Below are 27,127 nucleotides of genomic sequence, written 5' to 3'. Positions count from 1 at the left end.
GTTATCAAAACAGCATGGTACTGGTACAGAAACAGATGGATAGACCAATGGAACAGAATAGAAACACCAGAAATCAATCCAAACATCTACAGCCAACTTATATTTGATCAAAGATCCAAAACTAATCCCTGGAATAAGGACAGTCTATTCAATAAATGGTGCTGGGAAAATTGGATTTCCATGTGCAGAAGCTTGAAGCAAGACACATACCTTTCACCTTACACAAAAATTCACTCAACGTGGATTAAAGACTTAAATCTACGGCCCGAAACCATCAAATTATTAGAGAGCATTGGAGAAACCCTGCAAGATATAGGTACAGGCAAAGACTTCTTGGAAAAGACCCCAGGAGCACAGGCAGTCAAAACCAAAATTAACATTTGGGATTGCATCAAATTGAGAAGTTTCTGTACTTCAAAAGAAACAGTCAGGAAAGTGAAGAGGCAACCGACAGAATGGGAGAAAATATTTGCATACTATGCAACAGATAAAGGGTTGATAACCAGAATCTACAAAGAAATCAAGAAAATCCACAACAACAGAACAAACAACCCACTGAAGAGATGGGCCAAGGACCTCAATAGACATTTTACAAAAGAGGAAATCCAAATGGCCAACAGACACATGAAAAAATGTTCAAGATCACTAGCAATCAGAGAAATGCAAATCAAAACCACAATGAGGTTTCACCTCACCCCGGTGAGAATGGCTCACATCCAGAAATCTACCAACAATAGATGCTGGAGAGGATGTGGGGAAAAAGGGACACTAACCCACTGTTGGTGGGAATGCAAACTGGTTAAGCCACTGTGGAAGTCAGTCTGGAGATTCCTCAGAAACTTGAACATAACCCTACCATACAACCCAGCCATCCCACTCCTCGGAATTTACCCAAAGGAAATTAATTTGGCAAACAAAAAAGCCATCTGCACATTAATGTTTATTGCAGCTCAATTCACAATAGCTAAGACCTGGAACCAACCCAAATGCCCATCAACAGCAGACTGGATAAAGAAATTATGGGACATGTACTCCATAGAATACTATACAGCAGTAAGGAACAATGAAACCCAGTCATTTGAAACAAGATGGAGGGATCTGGAAAACATCATGCTGAGTGAATTAAGCCAGTCCCAAAGAGACAAATATCATTTGTTTTCCCTGATCGGCGACAACTAACTGAACACCAAAGGGGAAACCTGCTGAAGTGAAATGGACACTACAAGAAACAATGACCTGATCAGCTTTTGTCCTGACTCTAGATGTACAATGTAATACTTTATCCTTTTTAGTATTTGTTGTTGTAGTAGTTGTTCTAGTACTAGTGGTTAAACTCTGTAAATAACACACAAGTATTCTTAGGTGTTTAAATTTTAACTGAAAAGTGATCCCTGCTAAAATTAAGAGTGGAAAAAGAGAGGGAGGAGATGCACAGTTTGGGACATGCACAATCAGTCTTGCCCCAAATGAAGGAGTTAGAAATGTGCCAGGGGATTCCAATACAATCCCATCAAGGTGGCATGTACCAATGCCACCTCGCTAGTCCAAGTGATCAATTTCAGTTCACATTCGATGGCTTAGACAGGTCTAAAAATCAAAGGGATCACACAAACAAGACAAGTGTCTGCTAATACTAACTGATAGAATCAAAAAAGGAGAGAAAGATCCAACATGGGAAGTGGGATACACAGCAGACTCATAGAATGGCAGACGTCCTAAACAACACTCTGGCCTCAGAATCAGCCCTTAAGGCATTCGGATCTGGCTGATGAGCCCATGAAAGTATTGTAGGCATGGAAAGCCAAGATACCATGGAAAAGAAAAAAAAAGAAGACCTAAATGAAAGATCTCTGTGAGTGAGATCCCAGTGGAAAGAACGGGGCCATCAAAGAAGGAGGTACCTTTCTCTGAAGGGAGGAGAGAACTTCCACTTTGACTGTGACCCTATCGGAACAATATCAAAGTCAGCGAACTCTAAAGGCTTCCATAGCCCTGGCAACTCATGACTAGAGCCTAGGGAGATTACTGACGCCATGAACAGGAGTGTCAAATTGTTAAGTCAGCAACAGGAGTCACTGTGTACTTACATCCCCTGTGGGATGTCCTTAATGTATTGTGTAATGTGCAGTGATGCTATAACTAGTACTGAAACAGTATTTTTACACTTTGTGTTTCTGCGTGGGTACAAACTGATGAGATCTTTACTAATTACATACTGAATCGATCTTCTGTATATAAAGATAATTGGAAATGAAAAAAAAAAAACAAACCTGGTGTTAAATTGGAAATGGCATAGAAAATTAATTAATTTAAAAAAATATATATTATGTAGGATCTCTGTCATTAATGTGCTGTACACCCTTATTTAATGCTATAACTAGTACTCCAACAGTATTTTTTTTTCTTCTTTTCTTTTCACTTTGTGTTACTATATGGGGGGCAAACTGTTGAAACCGTTACCTAATATATACTAAACTGATCTTTTGTATACAAAGAGAATTGAAAATGAATGATGATGTGATAGGAAGGGGAGAGGGAGCGGGAGGGGGGAGGGTTTTGGGTGGGAGGAAAGTTTTGGGAGGGAGAAGCCATTGTAACCCATAAGCTATACTTTGGAAATTTATATTCATTAAATAAAAGTTTAATAAAAAAAAAAAGAATATTTGTGGGGTGCAGTGAATTAAAGTTTTAAAGAAGAAAAAAAAGATTTTAGGGGGTCATCTCCAACATCACATATACTTTTACTGAACCAACGCCCTCTGCCTTTCCTCCTAAAATAGTAGAGTATGTCTTTATGTCCCTGATTCCGTGACTGGAAATTTTACCTCACAGTGCTCAACTAAAGACCCTGAAGGAAAGGGAGATAATTTCCACCAATACAGAGTCTTCTTGATTTCAACTAGTAGGATGCCTATCAGAAAAAAAAAAAAAACAAAACCTGGGTCCAAATACTCTCAGGAAGGCATTCCAGATGGGAAATGGGCCCGTATCTCTAACTCCCACTCCTGGAAATGAGCCGGTATCTTTTGGGTCACTGGGACAGACCTCAAGAAGGTTTGTTAATACCACCAAGATTCTTCTTGAAAATTTTATTTATTAAAAAAGTAGATGGCCGGCGCCGTGGCTTAACAGGCTAATCCTCTGCCTTGCGGCGCCGGCACACTGGGTTCTAGTACTGGTTGGGGTGCCGGATTCTATCCCGGTTGCCCCTCTTTCAGGCCAGCTCTCTGCTATGGCCCGGGAAGGCAGTGGAGGATGGCCCAAGTCCTTGGGCCCTGCACCCGCATGGGAGACCAGGAGAAGCACCTGGCTCCTGGCTTCGGATCAGCGAGATGTGCCAGCCGCGGCGGCCATTGGAGGGTGAACCAACGGCAAAAAGGAAGACCTTTCTCTCTGTCTCTCTCTCTCACTATCCACTCTGCCTGTCAAAAAAAAAAAAAAAAAAAAAGTAGAAAGACACATCGTCCATCTGCTGGTTCACTCCCCTAATTCTAACAGCAGCCCAGGTGGGGCCAAGCTGAAACCCGGAGCCCAGAATTCAGGACAGGCCTCCCACCTGGGTGGCAGGGACTCAAGCACTCTAGTCATTACCTAATTCTTGCCAGCGTGCACGTTAGCAGGAAACTGGAACTGGAAGCAGAGGGGAACTCAAACACAGGCAGTCTGACAGGCAATGCAGGCCCCCCAAGCAGCATCTTATCCACTGTGCCATACGCACACCATACCAGCCAAGATTTTAAATGGAAGAAACAGAGCTCTCTCTCAACTCTATGAGGCTTAGTGGAATCAGTATTGAGGTCAACCATTACATGCCTCTCCACTACGATATCACTTTCTCATTCATCTCGTCATGAACTTTTCTTGGTTTATATTTAATATTTACAATTGTGATGCTACAGATAGATGAGAGAATGTGACAAGGAAATTTGATGAGTGTAACTTAGACTGAGAGAATCTAAGGATTTTTATACTGAAAGACCTGTGGATAGTAAATTCACACCTAACATTTCTCCCTCATATCTCCAATATCTACTGTCTCATGTTTATTCTTAACCAATGAATTTCTTAATTCATTGATAAAATGGAAACTATTTTAAGAGCATTTATACACACTCCTATCACTCATCTACTCACATACCAGCACGTGTACCCAAATACTCTGCCTTACCTTTTTTCCCCCCCACATAAACCTTTTATTTAATGAGTACAAATTTAATAGTACAACTTTAGGAATATAGTGATTCTTCTCACCATACCCGCCCTCCTGCTCCCACTCCCACCCCATCCTATCCTCTCTTTCTCCCATTCCCTATTCCATTCTCCATTAAGATTCATTTTCAATTAACTTTATACACAGAAGACCAATTCTGTACTAAGTAAAGATTACAACAATTTGCATGCACACACACACACACACACATACAAACTGCTTGTGAACAAGTTACAGTTAATTTTCATAATACAACTCATGAGGACAGAGGAACTGCAAGGGAAGTAAGTGCACAGAGACTCCTGTTGTTAATTTAACAATTAACACTCTTATATATGACATCAGTGATTACCCTAGGCTCTTGACATGAGCTGCCTAGGCTATGGAAGCCTTTTGAATCTGCAATTTCCATCATTATTTAGACAAGGCCATAAACAAAGTAGAAAATCTCTCCTCCCTTCAGAGAAAAGTATATCCTTCTTTGATGTGGCCATTGGGGTCTCACTCACAGAGATCCTTCATGTAAGACATTTTTTTTGCCACAGTGTATTAGTTTCTATGCCTGAGGTGAAATCTCATTGTGGTTTTGATTCGCATTTCCCTGACGGTTAGTGATCCTGAACATTTTTTCATGTGTCTCTTGGCCATTTAGATTTCCTCTTTTGAAAAATGTCTGTTTTGGGGCCAGTGCTGTGGCGCAGTGGGTAAAGCCACCGCCTGTAGTGCCAACATCCTATATGGGTGCTGGTTTATGTCCCAGCTGCTCCATTTCCAATCCAGCTCTCTGCTATGGCCTGGGAAAGCAGCAGAAGATGGCCCAAGAGCTTGGGCCCCTGCACCTGTACAGGAAACCTGGGAGAAGCTCCTGGCTCCTGGCTTTGGATTGGTACAGCTCCTCTGGGTTTTTGGTTCACTTCTGTTGGTGTGACCTGCCCTTTACCTCACAGCTGTGGGACACCCCAGTCTTAGTCTCTGGTGTGTTCAGGGTTATATTGCCCTGTTCTACAAACTGCACCTCTAATCTGTGGAGCTTTTCTGGTGGTGAGGTTTCCCTCTGTTATGAGCTGCTATGTGTCTATGCATTGCAAATGGAAGCACAGAATCCCGCCTACTGGGACCCAGCTCACTTCTCAGTCATGGAGGAGGCAGGTATGAGCTCCGGCACACGGAGCCCCACCTACTATAGCCTGGCTCGCTTCTCAATGGTGGATGGAGCAGGCTCGAGTTTTTGATATTCAAGACTTCTTGTTGTACAGCTTGTGTGGTGGGGAAGAAATTCTTCTGAAATGTTGTGGTCCTTGTTCCTGGGTGGGAGGTATGGTGAAGTGGCCCCCACAATTGATGGGCATGTGTGCAGGACGCAAAGGCAGCAGTCCCTTGCTTACATTTGAAAATGTAAACAAACAAAATGGCTTCTCCCAGCCACCCGCAGGTCTGGGTGGGGAGAGAAGGGGGAGAGAGGTGAGAAGGGGGGTGCCCGACCTCTCTGTTCCTCTAGACCTTCTCTTTTTTCCCACATGGAACTTCAAAAGCAGTTCGCCAAGCTCTCCCTCCCGCTGCTATTTGTAGCTCCATGGACCCGTGATTTCCCTTCTCACCTGGTCTGCTGGCAGCTGGCACCAACCTCCCCAGTCTGGGCCTCTGCCGCCTCCCTTATTTGCTTTCAGTGTGGACCTGCCCAGTCTCTGTTGCTCTCCTGGGGTTCCCGTTGAGAATTTCCCACAGCTCTATCTCCAACATGTATCTTCTCTCCTTTTTGACTATCTACTTTGCCCCATGTGACTTGGATCATCCTGTTGCTATACCACCATCTTGGGACCTCTCTGTTTTACCTTTTGTTACTAGGTGAACTCCACATGCACCTGGCTGAGGCATTTGTCTGTAGATCCCATCTTGTCTACTCACAATTAGACCTGGGAAAGTCAGGTTATGTTCTCTTTAAAGTCTACTTGGGAGTGGGGGTAGGGATGATGTTGTAGAGCAGTAGATTAAGCCACCTCTTGTGACACCAGCATCCCATATTGAAGTGATGGTTCCAGTCCTGGCTTTTCCATTTCTGATCCAGCTCCCTGCAAATGCCCCTGGGAAGGCAATGGAAGATGACCCCGGTATTTGGGCCCCTGACACCCATATAGGAGACCAGGATGGATTTCCTGACTCCTGGGTTTATCCTGGCCCAGAAGTGATGGTTGACGTCATTTGGGAAGTGAACCAGGGGCTGAAAGATTTGTGTGTGTGTGTGTGTGTGTGTCACTCTCCTTTTCAAATAAATGAATCTTTTCTAAGAGCTCTACTTGAGAACAACCTTGCTGTCAGTAAGATTGCATCTCCACTCCCCTTACAATTAAGCATTGCATGACAGATTATGTGGCCCTTGTTTCAGCAGAAATATTTAAGCATTTCCCTAAACAAGCTGCATTTTCAAGATTCAGTGATGCTCTGCATTTGACCCCACAGTAGATGCTTGGAGTATTTTATGGAATGACCAATATTTATATATACAAGCTAAGAACCCAGAGCTGACACTATAGCCAGAGAATTCTACCTCTCTCAAGAAAACTTTGACCTAGTGTTTGACCCCTTATTAATGCATGCCCCAGTAAAGTACTATAAAGTATGTGAATAAGGCCCATTCTAAGAGACAAAGCTTATTATACTCTCTAATCCAATAGGTTGCCCAAACCTTGTGCCAGAGAATTTTTCCCTCTCATAACCAGTGAATGAATGATTGCTTATGTGCCCATCAGATTCAAAAGAATGAAATTGACCCTCTCGTCACCCTGTTTCTTCAGCAAGAATATAAAAAATATTATCTCCCCAGAAGTAGAATTATATTTCTAGAGCTTTTTATGTCTCATCTGGGAGCGGTCTTCAAAAACGATGTATGGAAAGAATGTCACTGATGAATTAAGCCCTCAGGTAAAGGAGCTGTTGAGCCTGTTTCTTTCAGGATAGATTAAACCAGTGTTTCTCCTGAGTTAGTGGCAATGTAAGTTCATTGAAAAACTTTCTCATGAAACCTGAAATTTTAGGCTCAGAAATTTGTATTGTTTGCTTTAAACAAGTCTTCTTCAGGCTAAGGAATTTAAAGAATTCCACTTGAAAAGAGTACTGACCGTGTAGAAGGAAAGAAAAAAGAGTGGTAAGGGAAAGATATAAGAAATAAGCTAAACAGTAGATTAGCCTTGTCAGTAGCAGATGTGGCAGGACTGAGCAAGCAAAACCAACCTTCTTGGTGCTCAAAGCTCCCACCCTAGCCTTACCTTCTATTGGCATGACTGAACAAGTCATGTACTTTGCAAAGGGCTTCCTGGATTCAGTATCACCACCGCAATGGCTTAATCACGTGGGTTAAAGTCCCGTGGCAAACACATATAAGCCAACAGATTGCTGTTGAATCCTTGTGCAAAGGCATAAGGCATTGGGTAGTCTGTCCTCCCAAGAAACAAGAGGCATTCTCCTTCTAGAAGAACACTTTGACATGGCAGCAAATATTTTCCTGCTTCAGTCTTTCACTTGATCTTTGAGTATGTATAAGCAGGTGTTACTGAGAAGAATAAGCAAGCACACACATGGTTTCAGAGGTGAATACTGGTAATCCAGTCTCTGATGGAAGAGCTGTAGCAACTTCTTTCTTTTGTCTGCCCATTAGATTTTCACAGAGCCTAATTGGCAGCTGATGTTGAAAACTCTGCTCAGCAGAACATAAAGGTCTGAAAGACCTTCTGGCAAAAAAAAAAAAAAAAATCTGGTAGTATTTGAGGCCTAAGCAAGAATATTTTTTTAATATTTTATTTATTTATTTGAAAAGTAGAGTTACAGACAGAGTGGGAGAGACAGAGAGAAAGGTCTTCCATCCACTGGTTTACTATTTTGTAAGACCCTAAATTATTTATTTAAATTAATTAGTTTAGTATTAACTCTAAAAAATCATGCTTCCATTCATACCTATAGCCTATGCACTCTTGCACAACTGAATATTTGCAGTTATGACCCATGTTGGGCATTCTATTGTACAACAAATACACGGAACACATTGTAGAAAAGCTCTATTGAAAAGGAAAGCAAGAATTAAGAAAAAGCACTTTCCTTACCATTTAGCAAGTGGTTGGCCCTGATTGAGGGCCCTTATCTTCTTTGTCTCTTCTGGATGAGAAAATACACACAAAAATGTGTAATCAGTTGCCTGGCACCTAGCCACAAACAGATGTTAGCTTCCTTTTTCTTCTCAGCAAGTTTCACCTTCCTGCACCACCTGGCGTGCTGCTATGGAACATATAGAAACCCTTAAGTAAGTTTAAAAATATCAAGCTTCTGAACACTAAACTAGGAATTGTAAAAATAGTAAATCATACAGAGTTGACATGAAATGATTATGTCGTTCCACCTCATGTCTATTGAATGAATCAGTCAGAGACTGTTCTTTGTCTTCAACATGTTCGTTATCCCCTTGTATAGTAACAGAACCCCTAGGTTAAGCTGCCACTTGATATCTTCAAACAAAAACTACCTTTTATAACCTACCTGCAGTTAGCAATGACCATAATGCTAACTTCTGGACTGGGAGGATCAGCAAAAGCAGTGCACTCAGCTTCCTAGAAGAGTTCTCATCCTAGTCCCACCATCTAACCTCAAGCCACTCTCTTCACCCGCTCTCTCAAGTCATTTTTGGATTAGCTGGGAACACTGACCAGGAGGTGCATGTTAGGGGGTGGTGCTTACCCCCAAAACCTTCAGTATGTATTTTGATATATGTCTGGCTTCACCAGTCTTAGATCCAAACTAAATTTTGGGTAATGGTTCATGCAAGAGGATATAAAAATACATAGTGAAACTTTCTTGGTATCTATTTTATATTTAACTTCCATTATAATGTATTGATAAAATTTTCTATTTTATGAGTAGTTATTATTATTAATCTCTATTTTTAAAATTTATTCGAAAGGAAGAGAGAGAACCTTCCATCTGCTGTTCTACAGATGGATACTAAGTCCAGAGCTGGACCAGACCAAAGTCAGGAACCTGGAACTCCATTAGGATCTCCCATGCAGGTGGTTCTTGAGTCACCATCCGCAGTCTTCCTAGGCACATTAGCAGGGAGCTGGATCATAAGTGGAGCATCTGGGACATGAACCAGTGCCTAAATGGGATGCCAACTTTGCAGTTGGTGGCTTTACCTACTATACCACAATGCCAGCCCCTCATTTTTAAAATGTAAATGCATTATTCTTCTAATGAGGAGAACCAAAATGTTGTTTTTGCTGCATAAATATATACCAATAAAAATTATGAAAATGGCATCTATTCTACATATCTCCCAGATACAGGCTCAACTATTTAAAACATATTATAAAATTCTTACAGTAACAGTTATTGTTTTCAGCATATTTACAACATCCTTTTTAACCAGTTACATAGAATTGTACTTCATAGGTGTAGTAACATCACTTACTTAAGCATGCTGAGTTTTTCTAACCTTTGATAAATAAAGAAAGGTTGTACATGCTTTGAAAATACACATCACTGCATACAATAACAGGAATAGACATAAGACGAATTCATAAAGTAGATTTTCTGTGTCAAAAGTAACATGTAGGGTTGATGCTGTAGTATAGTAGGTTAAGCCTCCACCTGCGGCTCCATAATCCCATATGGCCCAGTTCAAGTCCCAGATGCTCCTCTTCTGATCCAGATCTATGCTTATGGCCTGGAAAAGCAGTGGAGGATGGCCCAAGTCCTTGGGCCCCTTCACCCACTTGGGAGACCCAGAGGAAGCTCCTCACTCCTGGCTTCAGATCAGCCCAGCTACGGCTGTTGTAATGATTTGGGGAGTAAACCAGCGGATGGAAGAACTCTCTCTCTGTCTCTCCCTCTCTGTCTTTAACTCTGCCTCTCAAATAAATAAATAAATAAATAGCATACATTTTATTTTATAAATTCAATCCAATATTCTTTCGAAAAAGTCTGTAATAATTTATGCACTCACCAGCAGTGTAGTGATTTTTTACCCAACATGATTAATATCTTACTTTTAAAAACTGTAATTGGAAGAGATTGAAACTAATGGCCAAAAGGAGGCTGTATGATTGTCTGCAGTGATTAATTTGTCACAAGTATGTTTTTCTGCATCCCAAGCAAACAGAAATAAGCGACCTCTGAATACATTTACTTTTAGCATCCATACCTGATATGTATTAAATTGCTAAGAAGGGATTTCCAAATTAATTAAATAAGTATTTTACTGTATCTCTCCTTTAAAGAAAAACATTATTTACATAATTTAATATGTCAGCCTCATAGTAGTAAAGAATTGAACAGACCTGGTTTTAGTCATCAATGTGCAAGCATTCAAAGGATCCAGAAGGTGGCAGTATAATGACATGTCCCTGAATTTTAGGGCCAGGGAGGCAGGGGATGCAAAATTTGCAAATATTTATATTGTTGCCACTTTTAACTTCTCTTTTCTTAAAATGTGTAAGATCCCAAAGCACCAAAGAACTAGAGGAAGAAACCTACTACACATGTGAGACAGGAACTGTGAAAGGGTGGAGCACGCAGTGAGCAATTATAATACTCATGTCCAATTTCAGCTCCTTCAGCAAATCCCTCAATCCTTGATTCTTTGTTTCATTGTTGGAGAAATCGTATGGCAATGCACACCCCATAAAACCACTGTGAAGACTAAATGAGATAAAATATGTAAATATATACAGCTCACTATAGCACCGAGACTGTAATGAACATTCAAATCAATATTATTAGATGCAATTCTACACACAACTACTCAAATACTCAGAATGAAATTCTCATTTAGGAAGCAATGTGAAAAATCTACTATGTGCAAGGCCTTGAGCTATGTCCAGAAGACACTGAGGAAAGTACTCTCTCTCCAGGGCTGGGGAAAAAATCGCCTGAACAGGTAAAGAACAATGCAAGTTAGTGCAGAGAAGAGGACTCCGCAGGTATAGTGGGCTGTAAAGTCTTTATTTAAAAGGAAAGAATTTGTATTCGAAGGAGAGGGAAAACTGCATGTCAGACGTAAGACTGGGAAAGCTCGCACTGTGCTTGAAAGGGGTCAATGAATAGTTTGACTTGCCTGGAAAGTAGATTTTAAAAGATAAATTGGAGTTGCATTGTGGAGAGAGACAGACTGAGGCTAATAGTTTCTGACTTCTGCTAGTGATTCTAAGTGTACACATATTATCTAGAGATGTCACCCAAATGAAGACTGTGATTTAGTAAACCTGGAGTGTGGCCCAAGATACTGCAGTCCTAAAACACTCCCAGGTAGTGTCAGTATTGCTAATCCCAGGATCTCGCTTTGAGTAGTGAGGCTGTAAATGGAAAGACTCTAAATGTTTTTGAACAAGTCATATGCACAGATTAATATTAAAAAATTGAGAATGATAAGTGAATACTCTAAATGGAGTAGTCAGGTAAATCTGAATGATAAGAAATGTGAACCATCACTGCTCTCTTCCAGGGTCTGTATTAGCAGAAACAAATCCAAGTCACAAACCCAGACAATACAGCATGGGACTTGGATATCTTAACTGGCACCTTAACCACAAAACCAGATGCCCATCCCTGAATCCTGTCCTAAATATACCAACCATAAAAATATATTTTTGAGATCATTGGTTACTATCCTCACTCTGTCTTTTATGACCTTGTGTAAATATGATCAGAGTCGGCAAATTTGGAAGGCTTCCATAGCCTTGGCAACTCATGACAACAGCCTAGGGTGGTTACTGGCGCCATAAACTAGAGTGTCAATTTGTTGGGTCAACAACAGGAGCCACTGTGCACTTGCTCCTCATGTGGGATCTCTGTCCTTAATGTGCTGTACATTTTGATTTAATGCTATAACTAGTACTCAAACAGTATGTTTCACTTTGTGTTTCTATGTGGGTGCAAACTGTTGAAATCTTTATACTAAATTGATCTTCTGTATATAAAGAGAATTGAAAATGAATCTTGATGTGATTGGAAGGGGAGAGGGAGCGGGAGAGGGGAGGGTTGTGGGTGGGAGGGAAGTTATGGGAGGGGGAAGCCATTGTAATCCATAAGCTGTACACTGGAAATTTATATTCATTAAATAAAAGTTTAAAAAAATAAAATATATATATATATTTTTGAGATAATTGAGAAATCTGAACGTATTTGGATAATTAGATAATATTAAACATATTCAATTATATTGAGTATTGTTTGTTATAATGGTATTTTGGTTATATTTTGAAAAATCTTTATCTTTAGGAGATAGTTATTGAAATTCATATGGTTGAAATAATATGATATCCTGGATTTGCTTTAAAATACTTTCAAAAAAGAAAATGTGGGAATTTGATGGTAGATAAAAGATGGATGGTTTATTGATAACTTTTGAAGTTACAGTGATGGGATAAAAGGATTCAAGCCACTATTCTATTTATGTGTATGTGTTTCAGTTTCCACATTTACACGCACAGACCTCACTCTACTCAAAGGCAGAATGAGGGTAGGAAAGCAACAGTGCAAGTCAGGAGGGCAGTTAGGGAACTATTGCAGTGGTGCATGTAGGAGGTCATGTGCTTGACCTGGGCCTTGATGATGAAGAGGTCAGAAATGATGATGGATTCAGAATGCTATTAAAATCAAGTTGTCCAGACTTGCCGGTGATTTGGGATGGAGCAGAGGAGTTGGAGGGAGAAGTAAGAAGTGCTTCCAAGATAATTCCTGGGTTTGGAATGTTATTATGACAGGTGGTGGGGGTTCGAGTTAGGGAAGAATGGGGGGGAGGGTTGGGGAGCAGAATAAGCTTGGAAAGAGTTCTGTTTTGCCCATGCCAAGTTTGAAATTCTGACCAGGCACTTCTATGAAAATGTGAGATAAACAACTGGATGGAGTTTGCAGCAAAGGTCAGGACTGGAAATAAAGCTCAGGAGGTCAGTCATGTAGAGAATATTTACAGTCAGATGATTGAATGATGTCACTGAAGGAGTAAAGAAATAGAGAAGGAACCTCAGGGAGATGCTTAGAGACCAAGCAAAAGAGAAGCCAGCAGAGCCTCAGTGTCCCATCTCTGTAACAGTATTGTAACATGGCCACGAAAAAAAACAAACCATACATGGTTTTGATTATTATTTTTGTTGGTAAATCCCTCTGCAGCACATAAGTAATTGTTCAACAGCCATTTTTTTTTCATTAAGAACTCAAATATTTGTGTTGTAAAGGGAAAAAAATGATTAGTAATTACATACAAGATGTCAAAGGACTAATTATTACCACCCAGAGCCATATACAGATACTTTTAACCACCTATTTTTATAGTTTCCATTTCACACACTCTAAAATATTTTCCCATTCATGCATGACTGAGAATCACTTTAAATTCCAGTGATAATAATTGTTTATATCACACTCTGGTCACTGGTTAAAAACTGAACTACCAGACCAACATATTTTTAAACATTTTTTTGAAAGCATTCTTTTTTTTTTTTTTGGGATAGGCAGAGTGGACAGTGAGAGAGAGACAGAGAGAAAGGTCTTCCTTTGCCGTTGGTTCACCCTCCAATGGCCGCTGCGCTGATCCAATGGCAGGAACCAGATGCTTATCTTGGTCTCCCATGTGGGTGCAGGGCCCAAGCACTTGGGCCATCTTCCACTGCACTCCCTGGCCACAGCAGAGAGCTGGCCTGGAAGAGGGGCAACCGGGACAGAATCCGGCGCCCCGACAGGGACTAGAACCCGGTGTGCCGGCGCCGTAAGGCAGAGGATTAGCCTAGTGAGCTCGGCGACGGCCCAAGCATTCTTTTTTTTAAAGATGTATTTATTTATTTATTTCAAAGGCAGAGTTACAGAGAGGCAAAAGCAGAGGCAGAGAGACATTTTCCATCTGCTGGTTCACTCCCCAAATGGCCACAATGGCCACAGTTCGGCCCATCCAAAGGCAGGAGCTAGGAGCTTCCTCCAGGTCCCCAGTAAGGGTATAGGGGCCCAAGCACTTGGGCCATCTTCTACTGTTTTCCCAGGCCATAGCAGGGATTGAAAGTGGAGCAGGAATGGCTCAAACTGGAGCCCATACTGGACGCCGGCACTACAGGCAGAGGCTTTGCCCACTAAACCACAGCGCCTGCCCCTTTTTAAATACTTTTTTCTTCTTATAAAGGTACCTAGAGACCAAAAAATTCCAAGGACAAAAATATTGGGGATTTAACATTTTTAAAGTGAAATCTGGGGGCTGGTACTGTGGATAATGGGCAAAGCTGCCACCTACAGTGCCAGCATCCCATATGGGCATGGGTTCGAGTCCCAGCAGCTCCACTTTGGATCTGGAAAGCAGTAGAAAATGGCCCAAGTGCTTAGGCTTAGGCTCATGTGGGAGACCCAGAAGAAGCTTCAGGCTCCTGGCTTTGGATTGGTACAACTTCGGCCATTGTGGCTATTTGGGGAGTGAACTAGAGGATGGAAGACCTCTCCCTCTCTCTTTCTCTCTGTCTCTGTAACTCCACCTTTCAAATAAATAAGTAAATAAAAAAGAAAAAGCTGCTGTTCAGAAGATGGTTAAAAAATGTTTAAAAATTAAGTGAAATCTGTAGGAAATAGAGACATGATAAGAAGTCACCACTATTACTTTATCAACTCAGTAACACTGCTTAGAGACAAGCAGGATTGGGGCCAGTGCTGTGGCATAGCGGGTAAGGCTGCCGCCTGCAGTGCCAGCATCCCATATGGGCGCTGGTTCGAGACCCCGGCTGCTCCACTTCCCATCCAGCTCTCTGTTAAGGCCTGGGAAAGCAATGGAAGATGGACCAAGTCCTTGGACCCCTGCACCCGCATGGGAGACCCAGAAGAAGCTCCTGGCTCCTGGCTTTGGATCGGCGCAGCTCCGGCCATTGCAGCCAGTTGGGGAGTGAACCATTGGATGGAAGACCTCTCTCTCTCTCTCTCTCTCTCTCTCACTCTCACTCTTGCTCTCGCTCTGCCTCTCTTCTCTGTATGTAACTGTGACCTTCAAGTAAAATAAATAAATTAAAAAAAAAAAAAGAAACAAGCAGGGTTTTCAGATTTCTCTGACATTTTACAAACCACATCTAGTAAAGGTGTCCCACTCTTCGCAGCTTCCACTCTTATTTCCCAAACTGAATGATTTTGGTTTAATTTCACCTCTAGTTCTTGATCATTTAAAAATAATATGGATATTGAAACTAAAAGTAAAATGGATTACCCACTAAAGATAAAGTGGATTACTCACTCTAAGCTTATCTAAGAGAAGTGGATTTTGTTTACTATCAAATGTTAAAAAAAAATTTTTACAGTAACCATGAAAGGTTCTTTAATACTACTTGAATATGATTTGCAGAAAATAGTAAGACTTTTACTGCTATTAGTACTGATGAAACATAAAAAAAAGATGTGTGTATAGTGCATAACTTACATTACTTTCATTAGAAATCATTGCACTTTCACTTTGTTCAGAATTGCCAATCACATCATATCTCAACGACAAAATGTGAATTATGAATCTGTCTAATCTCACCTTTGTTTAAAAGTCCACATTAGGCATTTAGAAGTCCTGCTCCTGAAATCACACACCTTCACATCTTCAGATAAACCACCTAAGAAGCTTGCAGGACAGTGGGGGATGTCTGTCTTGTGCTGTTATGGGTTTGACTCCTACCTTTCAAGTGACAAACATTCAGGTTTTCCATCATACATTTTCAGAGTCCTTCCCCTCCTTGCAGCAAAGCAAAACAATTTTGCTTTTCTCCTTGTACTTAAAGCATTTCAGAAAGTTTCCAAGCAACTTTCATCAGTTCCAAACAATAATTTAACCAGCATCAATAATTTTCAATTAATGAGTATTTTCTTTACTATTAAATTCCCCAGAGCTCTGCCTACAGCTTTCCTCTAGAAGATTCCCTTCCATCCACATTGCCTAACACTTCCTCTGTGTTGTGTCCCTCCAATCCTGTCCTCTCTTTCACCTCATCCCTCCCAGTACCAGTGCCAAGCTATGAATCTCCTTCCACAATTGCCACCTCAGAGTCTTCCTATTGGAATGCCTAAAGGCCCTTGAAATCAAATTGTAAAATTCAAGTTTAAAAAAATGAAACAGGTCTGCATTTAGCCTAGCAGTTAAGACTTTGTTAAGATGCCATGTCTCAACACTGGAGTACCAGGGTTTGATGATCAGACCTGGCTCCTGATTCCAGCTTCCTGCTAATACACACTCTGTGAGGGCAGCTTGTGACAACTCAAGTAATTAGGCTCTTGCCACCCACATGAGAGATCTGGATTGAGTTCCTAGTTCTTAGCTCCATTGCAAGCATCTGAGGAGTAAAACAGTCTTTAGATAGGAGCATTCTCTCTTCCTCTTCTTCTCTCCCTTTCTGAAATAAGTTTTAAAAAATTTTAATGGATCAAGAACAGCCAAAAATCACCCATCATTCCCTTCTCTTAGTCATCTGCAACGCCATTGGAATGCTCAAACCAGACCTGTATCCACCATATAGAATTTGGGCATGACATGATCAATTTGCATTCTCCCAAACTTTCAAGCAAAATAATGACTCTCACAATTTTATAATCTTCTTAATGCAATACACTCCCTCTGGCTATTGTATTTAAAACCAAATGGCTATTTTCCCACTACCCAAGTTATATCATCACACTAAGAGTTCCTCCAACCAATGCACAAGCAGGTCGATGGGTAAGTGGGTGAGTTGGTGAAAGGTCACTGGACTGCATCTACAAGCTCTATCTACAAGGCATCTCTCTGTGTTGTGGTATCAATGTTAAATGTTCTACAACTTAAGAATCTTCTGGAAGCAGCATACAAAGCACAGAACTAGTATGAGTAGAGGCTCACTTTAGAAGACGCAGCATCTGTTATGACTCACACTGGCCAGGGACTCCATATCTCCTGATGCAATGATGAACCCCATAATAACAAACCATGATCCATGAGGCATTTGTGAGACTCTCAGCTGGAACCATAGCTGTGGGCACACCTAAGGGTGAACATTCAATCCCCACCTCCTCCAGCAGCACGAACCAACCCCACCCAGAGTCTGGGCAATGAGTGCCCCAATATTCATCTTTGCACTATTTGTTTTTAGCATATGACTTCTTACTTTCTTGAGAAAAGCAGAAAAAAATGATTATCACTCCATCACCTTCCTGCTTCTCCAGCCTCAAAATTACTTAGAAGTCTATCATCTATTTCTTCACCTTCCAATGTCAAAAGAAGACAAATTCCCCACCTCTCCCCAGTTCACCGTTCAAATAGCTGTAGATTTTACTCTTCCCAATATATCTGGGATGCAACCATAGCAAGAGAGACCTTCTATCTTATACTCTTGCTTCTACTCCCTTTCTAGCATCTTCCTCTCAGCCTGTAAATGAGTTCATCCTATCTTGGAAAAAAAAAAAAAGCCTTCCTTATGGCTTTCCATGATCTTTCTTTAAAAAGTGTGTCTCAAATTTAAGAAAGTGGGTCTCCAATATGAAATACTGAAAGATTTTTCTAAAATGCAAATTGTGATTTGTTAGGCAAAGGAAAGGTGCAGAGCTGAGAGTCTGCTGAATGTTGATCCCAAGATTACTGGTCCATAGAACAGAATTTCATTAGCAAAGCTCTAGAGCAATAGTTCCCAGCCCTGACTTCATCTTGGAATCACTTAGAGAGCCTAACAGAATAGTGATAACCACTCCTGGTGATTCTGGTGTCTTTGATACAGGCTATAGACTCCTAGAATTTTCTTAAAATTTCCCCAAGAGACTCACTATTTCTCCTCTCTCTATGTCACTTTGCCTTACAAATCAAACTTTTTTAGGAAAAAATAATCTAAGATATTGTAATATTGAGACCTATTGCTAACTACAGGGACTTCCTACATCATAATCTTGTATTTTTACATTTATCAAAATTTTTTCCAGATAGTTACCTAGGATTAAAAAAAAACAAGGGGAGAGGTCAGTGTTGTGGTGCAGTGGGTTAAGCCACAGCCCACAACACCTGTATCTCATTACAGGTGTTGTTTCGAGTCTCGGCTGCTCTACCTTTGACTCAGCTCCCTGCTAATGCTCCTAGAAAGTGGCAGAAGATGGTTTAACAGTCCCAAAAGGACAATTACCGTATGTTCTCCCTGATCTGTGATAATTAATAGAGCACCTAAAAGGTAATCTATAGAAGTGAAATTAACACTTTGAGATGGCATGACTTTGAACAGCCCTTGTGTGGGCTGTTGAGTTACAGTTTATTTTTTTTAACTCTTTACTTAGTATAGAGCTAAGTATATGTATGTGTATAAATTTAATTGAAAACAAATCTTAATAAAAAATAAGAATGGGAGAGGGAGGAGGATGAGGGTTGGAGCATGGGAGGGAAGGCAGGTACATTGGGAAGAATCACTATGTTCCTAAAGTTGTATTTATGAAATTCATGCATAAAAGGTTTCTGGGGGGGAAATAAATAATTAAAAAAAAAAAGATGCCTGAAATGCTTGGGCCCCTGTCACTCACATAGGAGACCTGGAAGAAGCTCCTTGCTCCTGGCTTTAGCCTTGCCTAACCCTGGCTGTTGTGGTCATTTGGGGAGTGAACCAGTGGGTGGAAGATATCTAGATATATATATATATATATATATATATCTTTCTCTTTTTCTCTTTCTCTCTCTCTCCCTTTCTTTTTGTCTCTCTGCCATTCAAATAAATAAATATTTACCAAAAAAGAAAAGGAAGAAGACTTAGAAGAGTAGGAAGAGATAGAAAAGGGAGGAAGGAGAGAAAGAAAGGAATGAGGGGAAGGGAGAAGAAGAAAGGAAGAAAAAAAATCTTTCCTATCTATATGTATTGCACTTTTAATCCCAATCACATTTCCTAAATGCCTACTTCCTCAATTCCCATTCACACCTCAGCCCTCCTCAGGATAGCTTTTGTGTCCTTTTCTTCCTTAAATATAGTGACAATGACTACACAAGACAACATGTATTACATCGCTGATCTTTCAGAGTTAGGTGACACAATTGGCTAATTTTCTAAGAAATCCTACAGAGCTCAAGCAATGTCCTGGCACTCACCACACCATAAGGATTTTTCTTTCCTAATGAGAATAGGACATTATGAATGAATCTTTATTGTCATTAAGCAAAGAACATTGTGTAATGACACTCAGGAACAGATGCAATATGTAATACATGCTCTGATTTAAAAAAAAAAAAATCCCTGTACAGAATTGTGGTTTTGCACTGTTTACTGTTGCTTCCAGAGGAGAGGCACTTTCCTGGTCACTCAACCCAAATCAATTCATTAACCTTAAATTAAGTATCTCTGGGGCAGGTGCTGTGGCACACTAGGTTAATCCTCTGCCTGCAGCGCCAGCATCCTGTATGGGCACCAGGTTCTAGTCCAGGTTGCTCCTCTTCCAGTCCAGCTCTCTGCTGGAGGGCAGTAGAGGATGGCCCAAGCACTTGGGCCCCTGCACCCGCATGGGAGACCAGGAAGAGGCACTTGGCTCCTGGCTTCGGATCGGCGTAGCTCTGGCCATTGCGGCCATTTGAGGGGTGAACCATCGGATGGAAGACCTTTCTCTCTGTATCTCTCACAGTCTGTAACTCTACCTGTCAAATAAATAAATAAATAATCTTTTTAAAAAATTAAATATCCCTGCCAATGATTTTCACTCTAAAAGAGATACTAAAAGAGAATCAAAGCATCCTTCCCTCTTTGAAATAGAGTGTTAGAATTATAGACACATCCTTGGTCTGATTTCTTAAAAGAAAGGCAAGAGGGCAGATGTACAAAGTGCTCAGACATTTGAAAAAAAAAAAAAAAACTATTCACAAAAAGTTTGTTAGTTCAGGTCCTCCAGAAAGCAGATGCTACTATGAAAATAGAAATGCTAGAAAAGTCTGAAGCTTAAAGAGAAAAGAAAGCAGGAGTAGGCAGGGGGAGCCTCACTCTGTCATGAGGGGCTGATACCTATACAGAAAAAGAGAAGCAAAGACGAATGGGGAGGAAGAGTCTCAGATCACAGCATAGCTCGGAAAAAAATCTCAGGCAGGCCAATAAGAGTCCAAAGCCTGCCTGGTGACTGATCAGGCTCAGCCACTGGGTGAGGACAGCCTGCCAAGACAGTGGTTTCAAGTCCCCCACAGTGGACTCCAAAGTAGTGCAGCTGAGGGCTGCTGGCCACCTACATTCCTCACAGTAGGAGCAGTCATGAAGGGAGAAAGAATCAAGAGTTTTCCATGGCTGCCCTGGAAATAAATCATATGAGAAATATCTGAATAATTTGAGACATGGTTTGAGTAAAGAAGCAGCAGAATATTCCTTTGATGGGGCTATTTCATTTTCCAAAACTTCATCTTCTTCCTTGTCTTAAAAGCATCAAAAGTAGGTCAGTTCAAAGTAAGGAAATTACACAAATAGGCAGCAGGGACAAGAGAAAATGTTTGACATTCACTAATTATCAGGGAAATGCAAATCAAAATCACATTGAGATATCCACTTACTCCATTTAGATCAGCTCTTATCAAAAAGACAAATGATGGTGAAGATGTACAGAAAAGGAGACCTTTGTACCCTATAAATTAGCACAGCCATTGTGGAAGACATTCCGAGGTGCCTTAAAAAACTAAAAATAGAACTACCCTATAACCCAGCAATATAATTTCTGGGCATAAATCCAAAGGAAATGACACCAATCTCTTGCAGAACATCTGTGCTATGTTTATTGCAGCACAATTCAAAATAGCCAAGAAATGGAAACAATCTAAGTGTCCATTCATTGATGAATGGATAAAGAAAATATGGTACATAGATACAATGGAATACTACTGAGCCATTAAAAAGGATGAAATCTTATTTACAGCAATATGGATGGAAATGGAAGTCATTATGTTAAGAGAAATAAACTAGGCACAGAAAGACAAAGACCACACGATCACACTCATTTGTGAAATCTAAAAAGTTAAGTTCATAAAAGTTGAGAGTAGAGAGTGATAGATACCAGAGGTTGGGGATAGTAGGAGGGTAAAAGGAAAGACTGGTTAACAGACACGAAGTTATAGCTAGACAGGTGAAAGAAATTCTGGTATTCTATTACACCGGAGAGTGACTATAGATAATGATAATATACTGTATATTTTTTCTTAAAAAAAAAAAACCAGGAGAATAGATTCTGAATGTTTTCATCATAAATAATGATAAATGTTTGAGTAGACAGATATGTTTTCCCTAACTGGAACATCACACAATGAATGCATTTATCAAAGTATCACACAGTAGCCTATAAATACATACAATTTTTTTTCAGGTTAAAAAATGTTTCTAATTTAAAAAGAAGGAAATTGGCCCTGATTTAATAAAGTGCCTGACATCATCTCTGTTATCTTGGAATGTACCCACTCAGGACTTCACGACACCCCTCTTGGGTCTTCCTCTCCATCTGGACCCATTGCAACTCACTGATCCTCTGTCACTTAATTGCTGCCTTTCTTCAGTTGCCCCTGTCACTCTGTACCCACTACACAGGCTACAGTTCTGAAGCAGTATTAACTGAATATATTTCCTACCCTTACCTCACTCCATTTTCAGGAGGTATTAGAGATATTAAAGACAGGCCATAGTTAAATCTATCTTAAAATTATATTCTTTGCTCTGGGGCATAAGGATGTGAGTGTGGCTTTGTCAAGGACACTGGAGAGGGTATGTGGGCCCTTCTGGAGAATACTCACATGTCAATATCCACTTTGTCTACCTCTACCATATCAGAGAAATTTATCTAGTCTGTGACTATTTCAAATTAGGGACTTGACAAATTAGGACCCATGCTAAAAATTAGGTTGCATTCATCTCCAGTAAAGCAATTCAGTCAATGAAGCAATATTATATGCACCAGTGTCATTGGCAAGAGGAAAAAAGGATTAAGGCTTGAGGGGAAAAAAAATCAAGTCTTACCCATGCAGCAGAGAAAAGCATGTTTTGAAAAATTTTGATTAAGGTACAAAATTTGTAAAATGAGAAGGATTAGATATAAAACCCTATAGGTAGAACTGCTCTATTCTTAAATGGCTATAAATGTTTACTTCATTATCACTTCATTGTATTTACTTTTTATATTTTTTCTTACTTTTTAGTGCCCAATTTTCAAGCAAAAGATGAATAATGAATTTAAGGAGAACAATAAAAGAAACTATCCCAGCCTGAATTCTGGTCCAGATGGTGTTTCTGAACACCAGAAAATAGGTTTGTAGCCCAGGCTGTATCTGGATTTCCCAGAGGCCTCAAGGATCTTATGCCTCTATGAAGGTCCCTGGTTAAGGGCACATTCCTCAGGCCTACCCCAGACCTACCAAATCAGAAGCTCTGCATGCAGTTGGAATAAGAACTCCAGGTGATATTTACACACCCTCAAATTTTAAAACCACTGCTTTAGAATTCAAGAAAATTTGCCAAGAGGATGTGAAGAATGTTAGAATCTTGAATTAGAGAAGACAGTCTGGTTTATAGAATAACAGAAATCTTCCTGACCCTCATGTGGACTTTAGGAAGAGCAGCAGGCAATACCCAGGTCACAATGGCAAACATTTTATTCAAATGAGTACATAATGTAAAATTCTCTTTTCATTGCCCCATCATTCAGAATCTAATCATCATTTGAGGCAAGTAACATCAATCCTCATCATTAAAATAGTATCATTCTCAGAAATCTGAATATAGACCTACCATATGACCTAGCCATACCACTCCTGGGAATTTACCCAAGAGAAATGAAATCAGAAAATAAGTTATCTGCACCCCCATGTTTATTACAGCTCAATTCACAATAGCTAAGACATGGAATCAACCTAAATGCCCATCAACCAAAGACTGGATAAAGAAATTATGGGATTGTACACTATGGAATACTACACAGCCATGAAAAAATGAAATCTCATCATTCACAACAAAATGGATGAATCTGGAAAACATCAAACTTAGTCACATAAGCCAGCCCCAAAGACACAAATATCATATGTTCTCCCTCATCTGTGATAACTAATAGAGCACCTAAAACAAAATCTGTAGAAGTGAAATTGACATTTTGAGAAGCAATGACTTGAACAGCCCTTGTCTTAACTGTCAAGGAAAACTTTTTTTTCTTCATACTATTTGTTGAGCCCTTTACTTAACCTTGTGTTAATCTTATGTGTATAAATTCAATTGAAAGTAGACCTCAATAAAAAAAAAATAAGAGAATAAGAGAGGAAGAAGTTCGTAAAGCTGCATAGTTCTGCATACATTCCTACAGACTTACTTCTAAGGGTACAGTTTAAAAACTTGCCCTGAGACCCCAAATCCCAATAAGCTGGGTGGTAAAAATGACATCGTAAGTGTTAAAGTGGTAATATAGATAGGATTAGCATTAAAGTAATCATATAAACAGAATCAAGTATATGGTAATAATAGTAGATAGAATTAAAAAGGAGATACTGTTCAAACATGAGAAGCAGTCCACACAGCAGACTCATGGAATGACAGTTGCTTGAGTAGCACTCTGACCTCAGAATCAGTCCTTAAGGCATTCTGGTCTGGCTGAAAAACCCATGAGAGCATTTCAGGCATGGAAAGCCAAGACACTGTGGCAAAAAGGTCCTACATGAAGAATCTCTGTGAGTGAGAATCCAGTGGAAGAAGCGGCCATCAAAGGATGTACTTTTCTCTGAAGGGAGGAGAGAACTTCCACATTGTTCATGGCCTTTTCTAAATATTGACAGAGTTTGTGGGTTTAAAAGGCTTCCATAGCCTAAGTAGCTCATGTCAAGAGCCTCAGCTGATCACAGACATCATACATAAGAGTGTTAATTGTGGCCGGCGCCGTGGCTTAACAGGCTAATCCTCTGCCTTGCGGTGCCGGCACACCGGGTTCTAGTCCCGGTTGGGGCGCTGGATTCTATCCCGGTTGCCCCTCTTCCAGGCCAGCTCTCTGCTATGGCCCGGGAAGGCAGTGGAGGATGGCCCAAGTCCTTGGGCCCTGCACCCGCATGGGAGACCAGGAGAAGCACCTGGCTCCTGGCTTCGGATCAGCGAGATGCGCCAGCCGCAGCGGCCATTGGAGGGTGAACCAACGGCAAAGGAAGACCTTTCTCTCTGTCTCTCTCTCTCACTATCCACTCTGCCTGTCAAAAAAAAAAAAAAAAAAGAGTGTTAATTGTTAAATTAACAACAGGAGTCACTGCACTAGCTTCTCATACAGGACCTCTGTCCTCAGTGAGTTGTGTTATGAGAGTTAACTATAAAACTTGTTCTCAGTCTCTTGTGTGTGTGTGTGTGTGTGCAAATTGTTGAAATCTTTATTTAGTATAGGGTTAGTCTTCTGTGTATAAAGTTAATTGAAAATGAATTTTAATGGAGAATGGGACTGGGAATGGAAGAGGGAGGAGGAGGAGGAGTGGGAGTTGGGTATGGTGGGAAGAATCACCATATTCCTAAAGTTGTACTTATGAAATTTGTATTCCTTAAATAAAAGGTTTCTTTGGGAAAAAATAGCATCACAAAATAAGTAGCAAATTATGATCAAGGGGGTAGGAATGAAGATTTGATGTGACTTTGTCTTCTTTCTGTGCCCTCTGATTTTTGTGATGGGTTATGATAATGTAGAAGACTGCTGTTTCTTCCCTTCTTCTTGGATGCATGGTCACTTGACTAATAAATACATTTCCCAAAATAAGGCCATAAGACAAAGTTTGAGTCAATGAGATGTAATTGACAGATGTGTAGAATTTTCAAGTCATCTCTAATTAAAAGTAAGGCTAGTATCTATGGATTTCAGCTTCCCTTACCTTTCTGTAAACTGAATGAAGGAAATGTGGGACAGGCTTCCATCATGTATAAAAGGACAATACCCGAGGAGAAGGAAGAAGGACTTCTCTTCTTGAACTAACAAGAGCTGCTCCACCATTCCCACTGGTGAAACTATGGAAAGATAAGCTCCTGTATTATTTAAGCCACTATCTTTTATCCTCCTCTTGCTGTAGCTTCTTAGCCTTTACCCAAAACAAATACAGTAACTACCTTTAGCTTATTAGCATCTAATACCACCCATTCAACCAGATCAAGCCATTGGCAGTGATGTTTGTTTTCCCCAACATATACTCAGTTAACATGGATTCTCTGTAGCAAATATTGTAAAAATGACTACACTTTAATCACAAAAGAAGAATATAAAAACTCTAAGGCAAAAAAATATATAGGGGTGGGCCGGCGCCGTGGCTCAAAAGGCTAATCCTCTGCCTTGCGGCGCCCGCACACCAGGTTCTAGTCCTGGTCGGGACGCCGGATTCTGTCCTGGTTGCTCCTCTTCCAGGCCAGCTCTCTGCTGTGGCCCAGGAGTGCAGTGGAGGATGGCCCAAGTGCTTGGGCCCTGCACCCGCATGGGAGACCAGGAGAAGCACCTGGCTCCTGCCTTCGGATCAGCGCGGTGCGCCGGCCACGGCGGCCATTGGAGGGTGAACCAACAGCAAAGGAAGACCTTTCTCTCTGTCTCTCTCTCTCACTGTCCACTCTGCCTGTCAAAAATTAAATATATATATATATATATATATATATATATATATATATATGGGTCATATGCATGCAAGGCAAAACCTAGATTTATGAAAGAAATTTGACTCACTCAATGAATGAACTTTGAATCTATGGCCACTCTCTTTTCCTTTTTTTTTCTCATCAGTATACACTCCTTTCAATAACTTTGACAAAGAACACATTTTTTAATGTTAAAGAAAGCAATTTTTTTTTACTTTCCTTTGCAAAAATATAATTGGATTTATGGTATTTAAGATAGGATTCTCAGGCAGTGAAAGTGGAAAATCATTGGATAGACTCTTGCATCTGCTAAAAAAAAAAAAAAAAACAGAAATCAGATGCAAAATCTGAATGGTCTTGATGTAGTAAATATCAAGTATTTATATATTAGAGTGGTTTTGAGTTTCTGTATGTTTGACTAAAAAACTGAATTTGAAAGCAGGCATTGTGGTTCAGGTTAAGTCACTACTTGAGACTTCTGCATCATATATCAGAGAGCCTGAGATGGATCAGAGAGCCTGGGCTACTGGATGCAGCCTGACCCTATCCCACCTATCATGAGAATGTGGGGAGTCAACTAGTAGATGGAAGATCAATGTCTCTCTCTCTCTCCCCTCTCTCCTTATCTCTCTCCCTTCCCTACTCCCATTCTTCCCTCCCCTGTTGTTCTGCCTTTCAAATGAATAAATCTTTTAAAAATTGGACTTGTTTATATTATATAAATTATAATTGTATTATATAATTTATTATATATTTTTATAATTGCATTATATAAATGCATTATATAATTGCATTGTATAATGACACTGAAATTGTATTTCATTTGCTGAATTCAGAATTCTTTAAAACATCTGGAAAACCAATATTTAATGCTGTCTATATTGCCTGCTCCCAACACTGTTTGACTTTGCCATATTTGACCCTAGCACATGCTCAAAAATGTCTTTAGTTGCCATCTGTAAATATAAATACATGGAGAACAAACACAAAAGTGTTATTAATTAGTAATCAAACTACACTGCCAGTTACTCTAAGTTATAAGATTTTCTTTTTACTCTTTCTCTATTTCTGCATTTGTTTTAAGATTTATTTATTTACTTTAGAGGTAGAGTTATAGACAGAGAGAGGAAGAGACAGAGAGAGAGAGATCTTCCATCCACCAGTTCACTCCCCAGAGTGCTCTCCAGTGAACTGGAGAGTGAGAGTGCTTTCCCAGGCCAAGGAAGAGAGGTGGGTTAGAAGTGGAGCAGCCACGACTCAAACCAGTGCCCATATGGGATGCCAGCACTGCATTATTATTAAAGTTAGAAACTCAAAAATTGGGGCTCTAAAGTCCAATTCCCATTTTGTTCATAATCAGATG

The sequence above is a fragment of the Lepus europaeus genome, chromosome 15 (assembly GCF_033115175.1).
Source record: "Lepus europaeus isolate LE1 chromosome 15, mLepTim1.pri, whole genome shotgun sequence".
In the NCBI taxonomy this organism is placed as follows: Eukaryota; Metazoa; Chordata; class Mammalia; order Lagomorpha; family Leporidae; genus Lepus; species Lepus europaeus.
Note: the sequence above shows the minus strand (reverse complement) of the source record.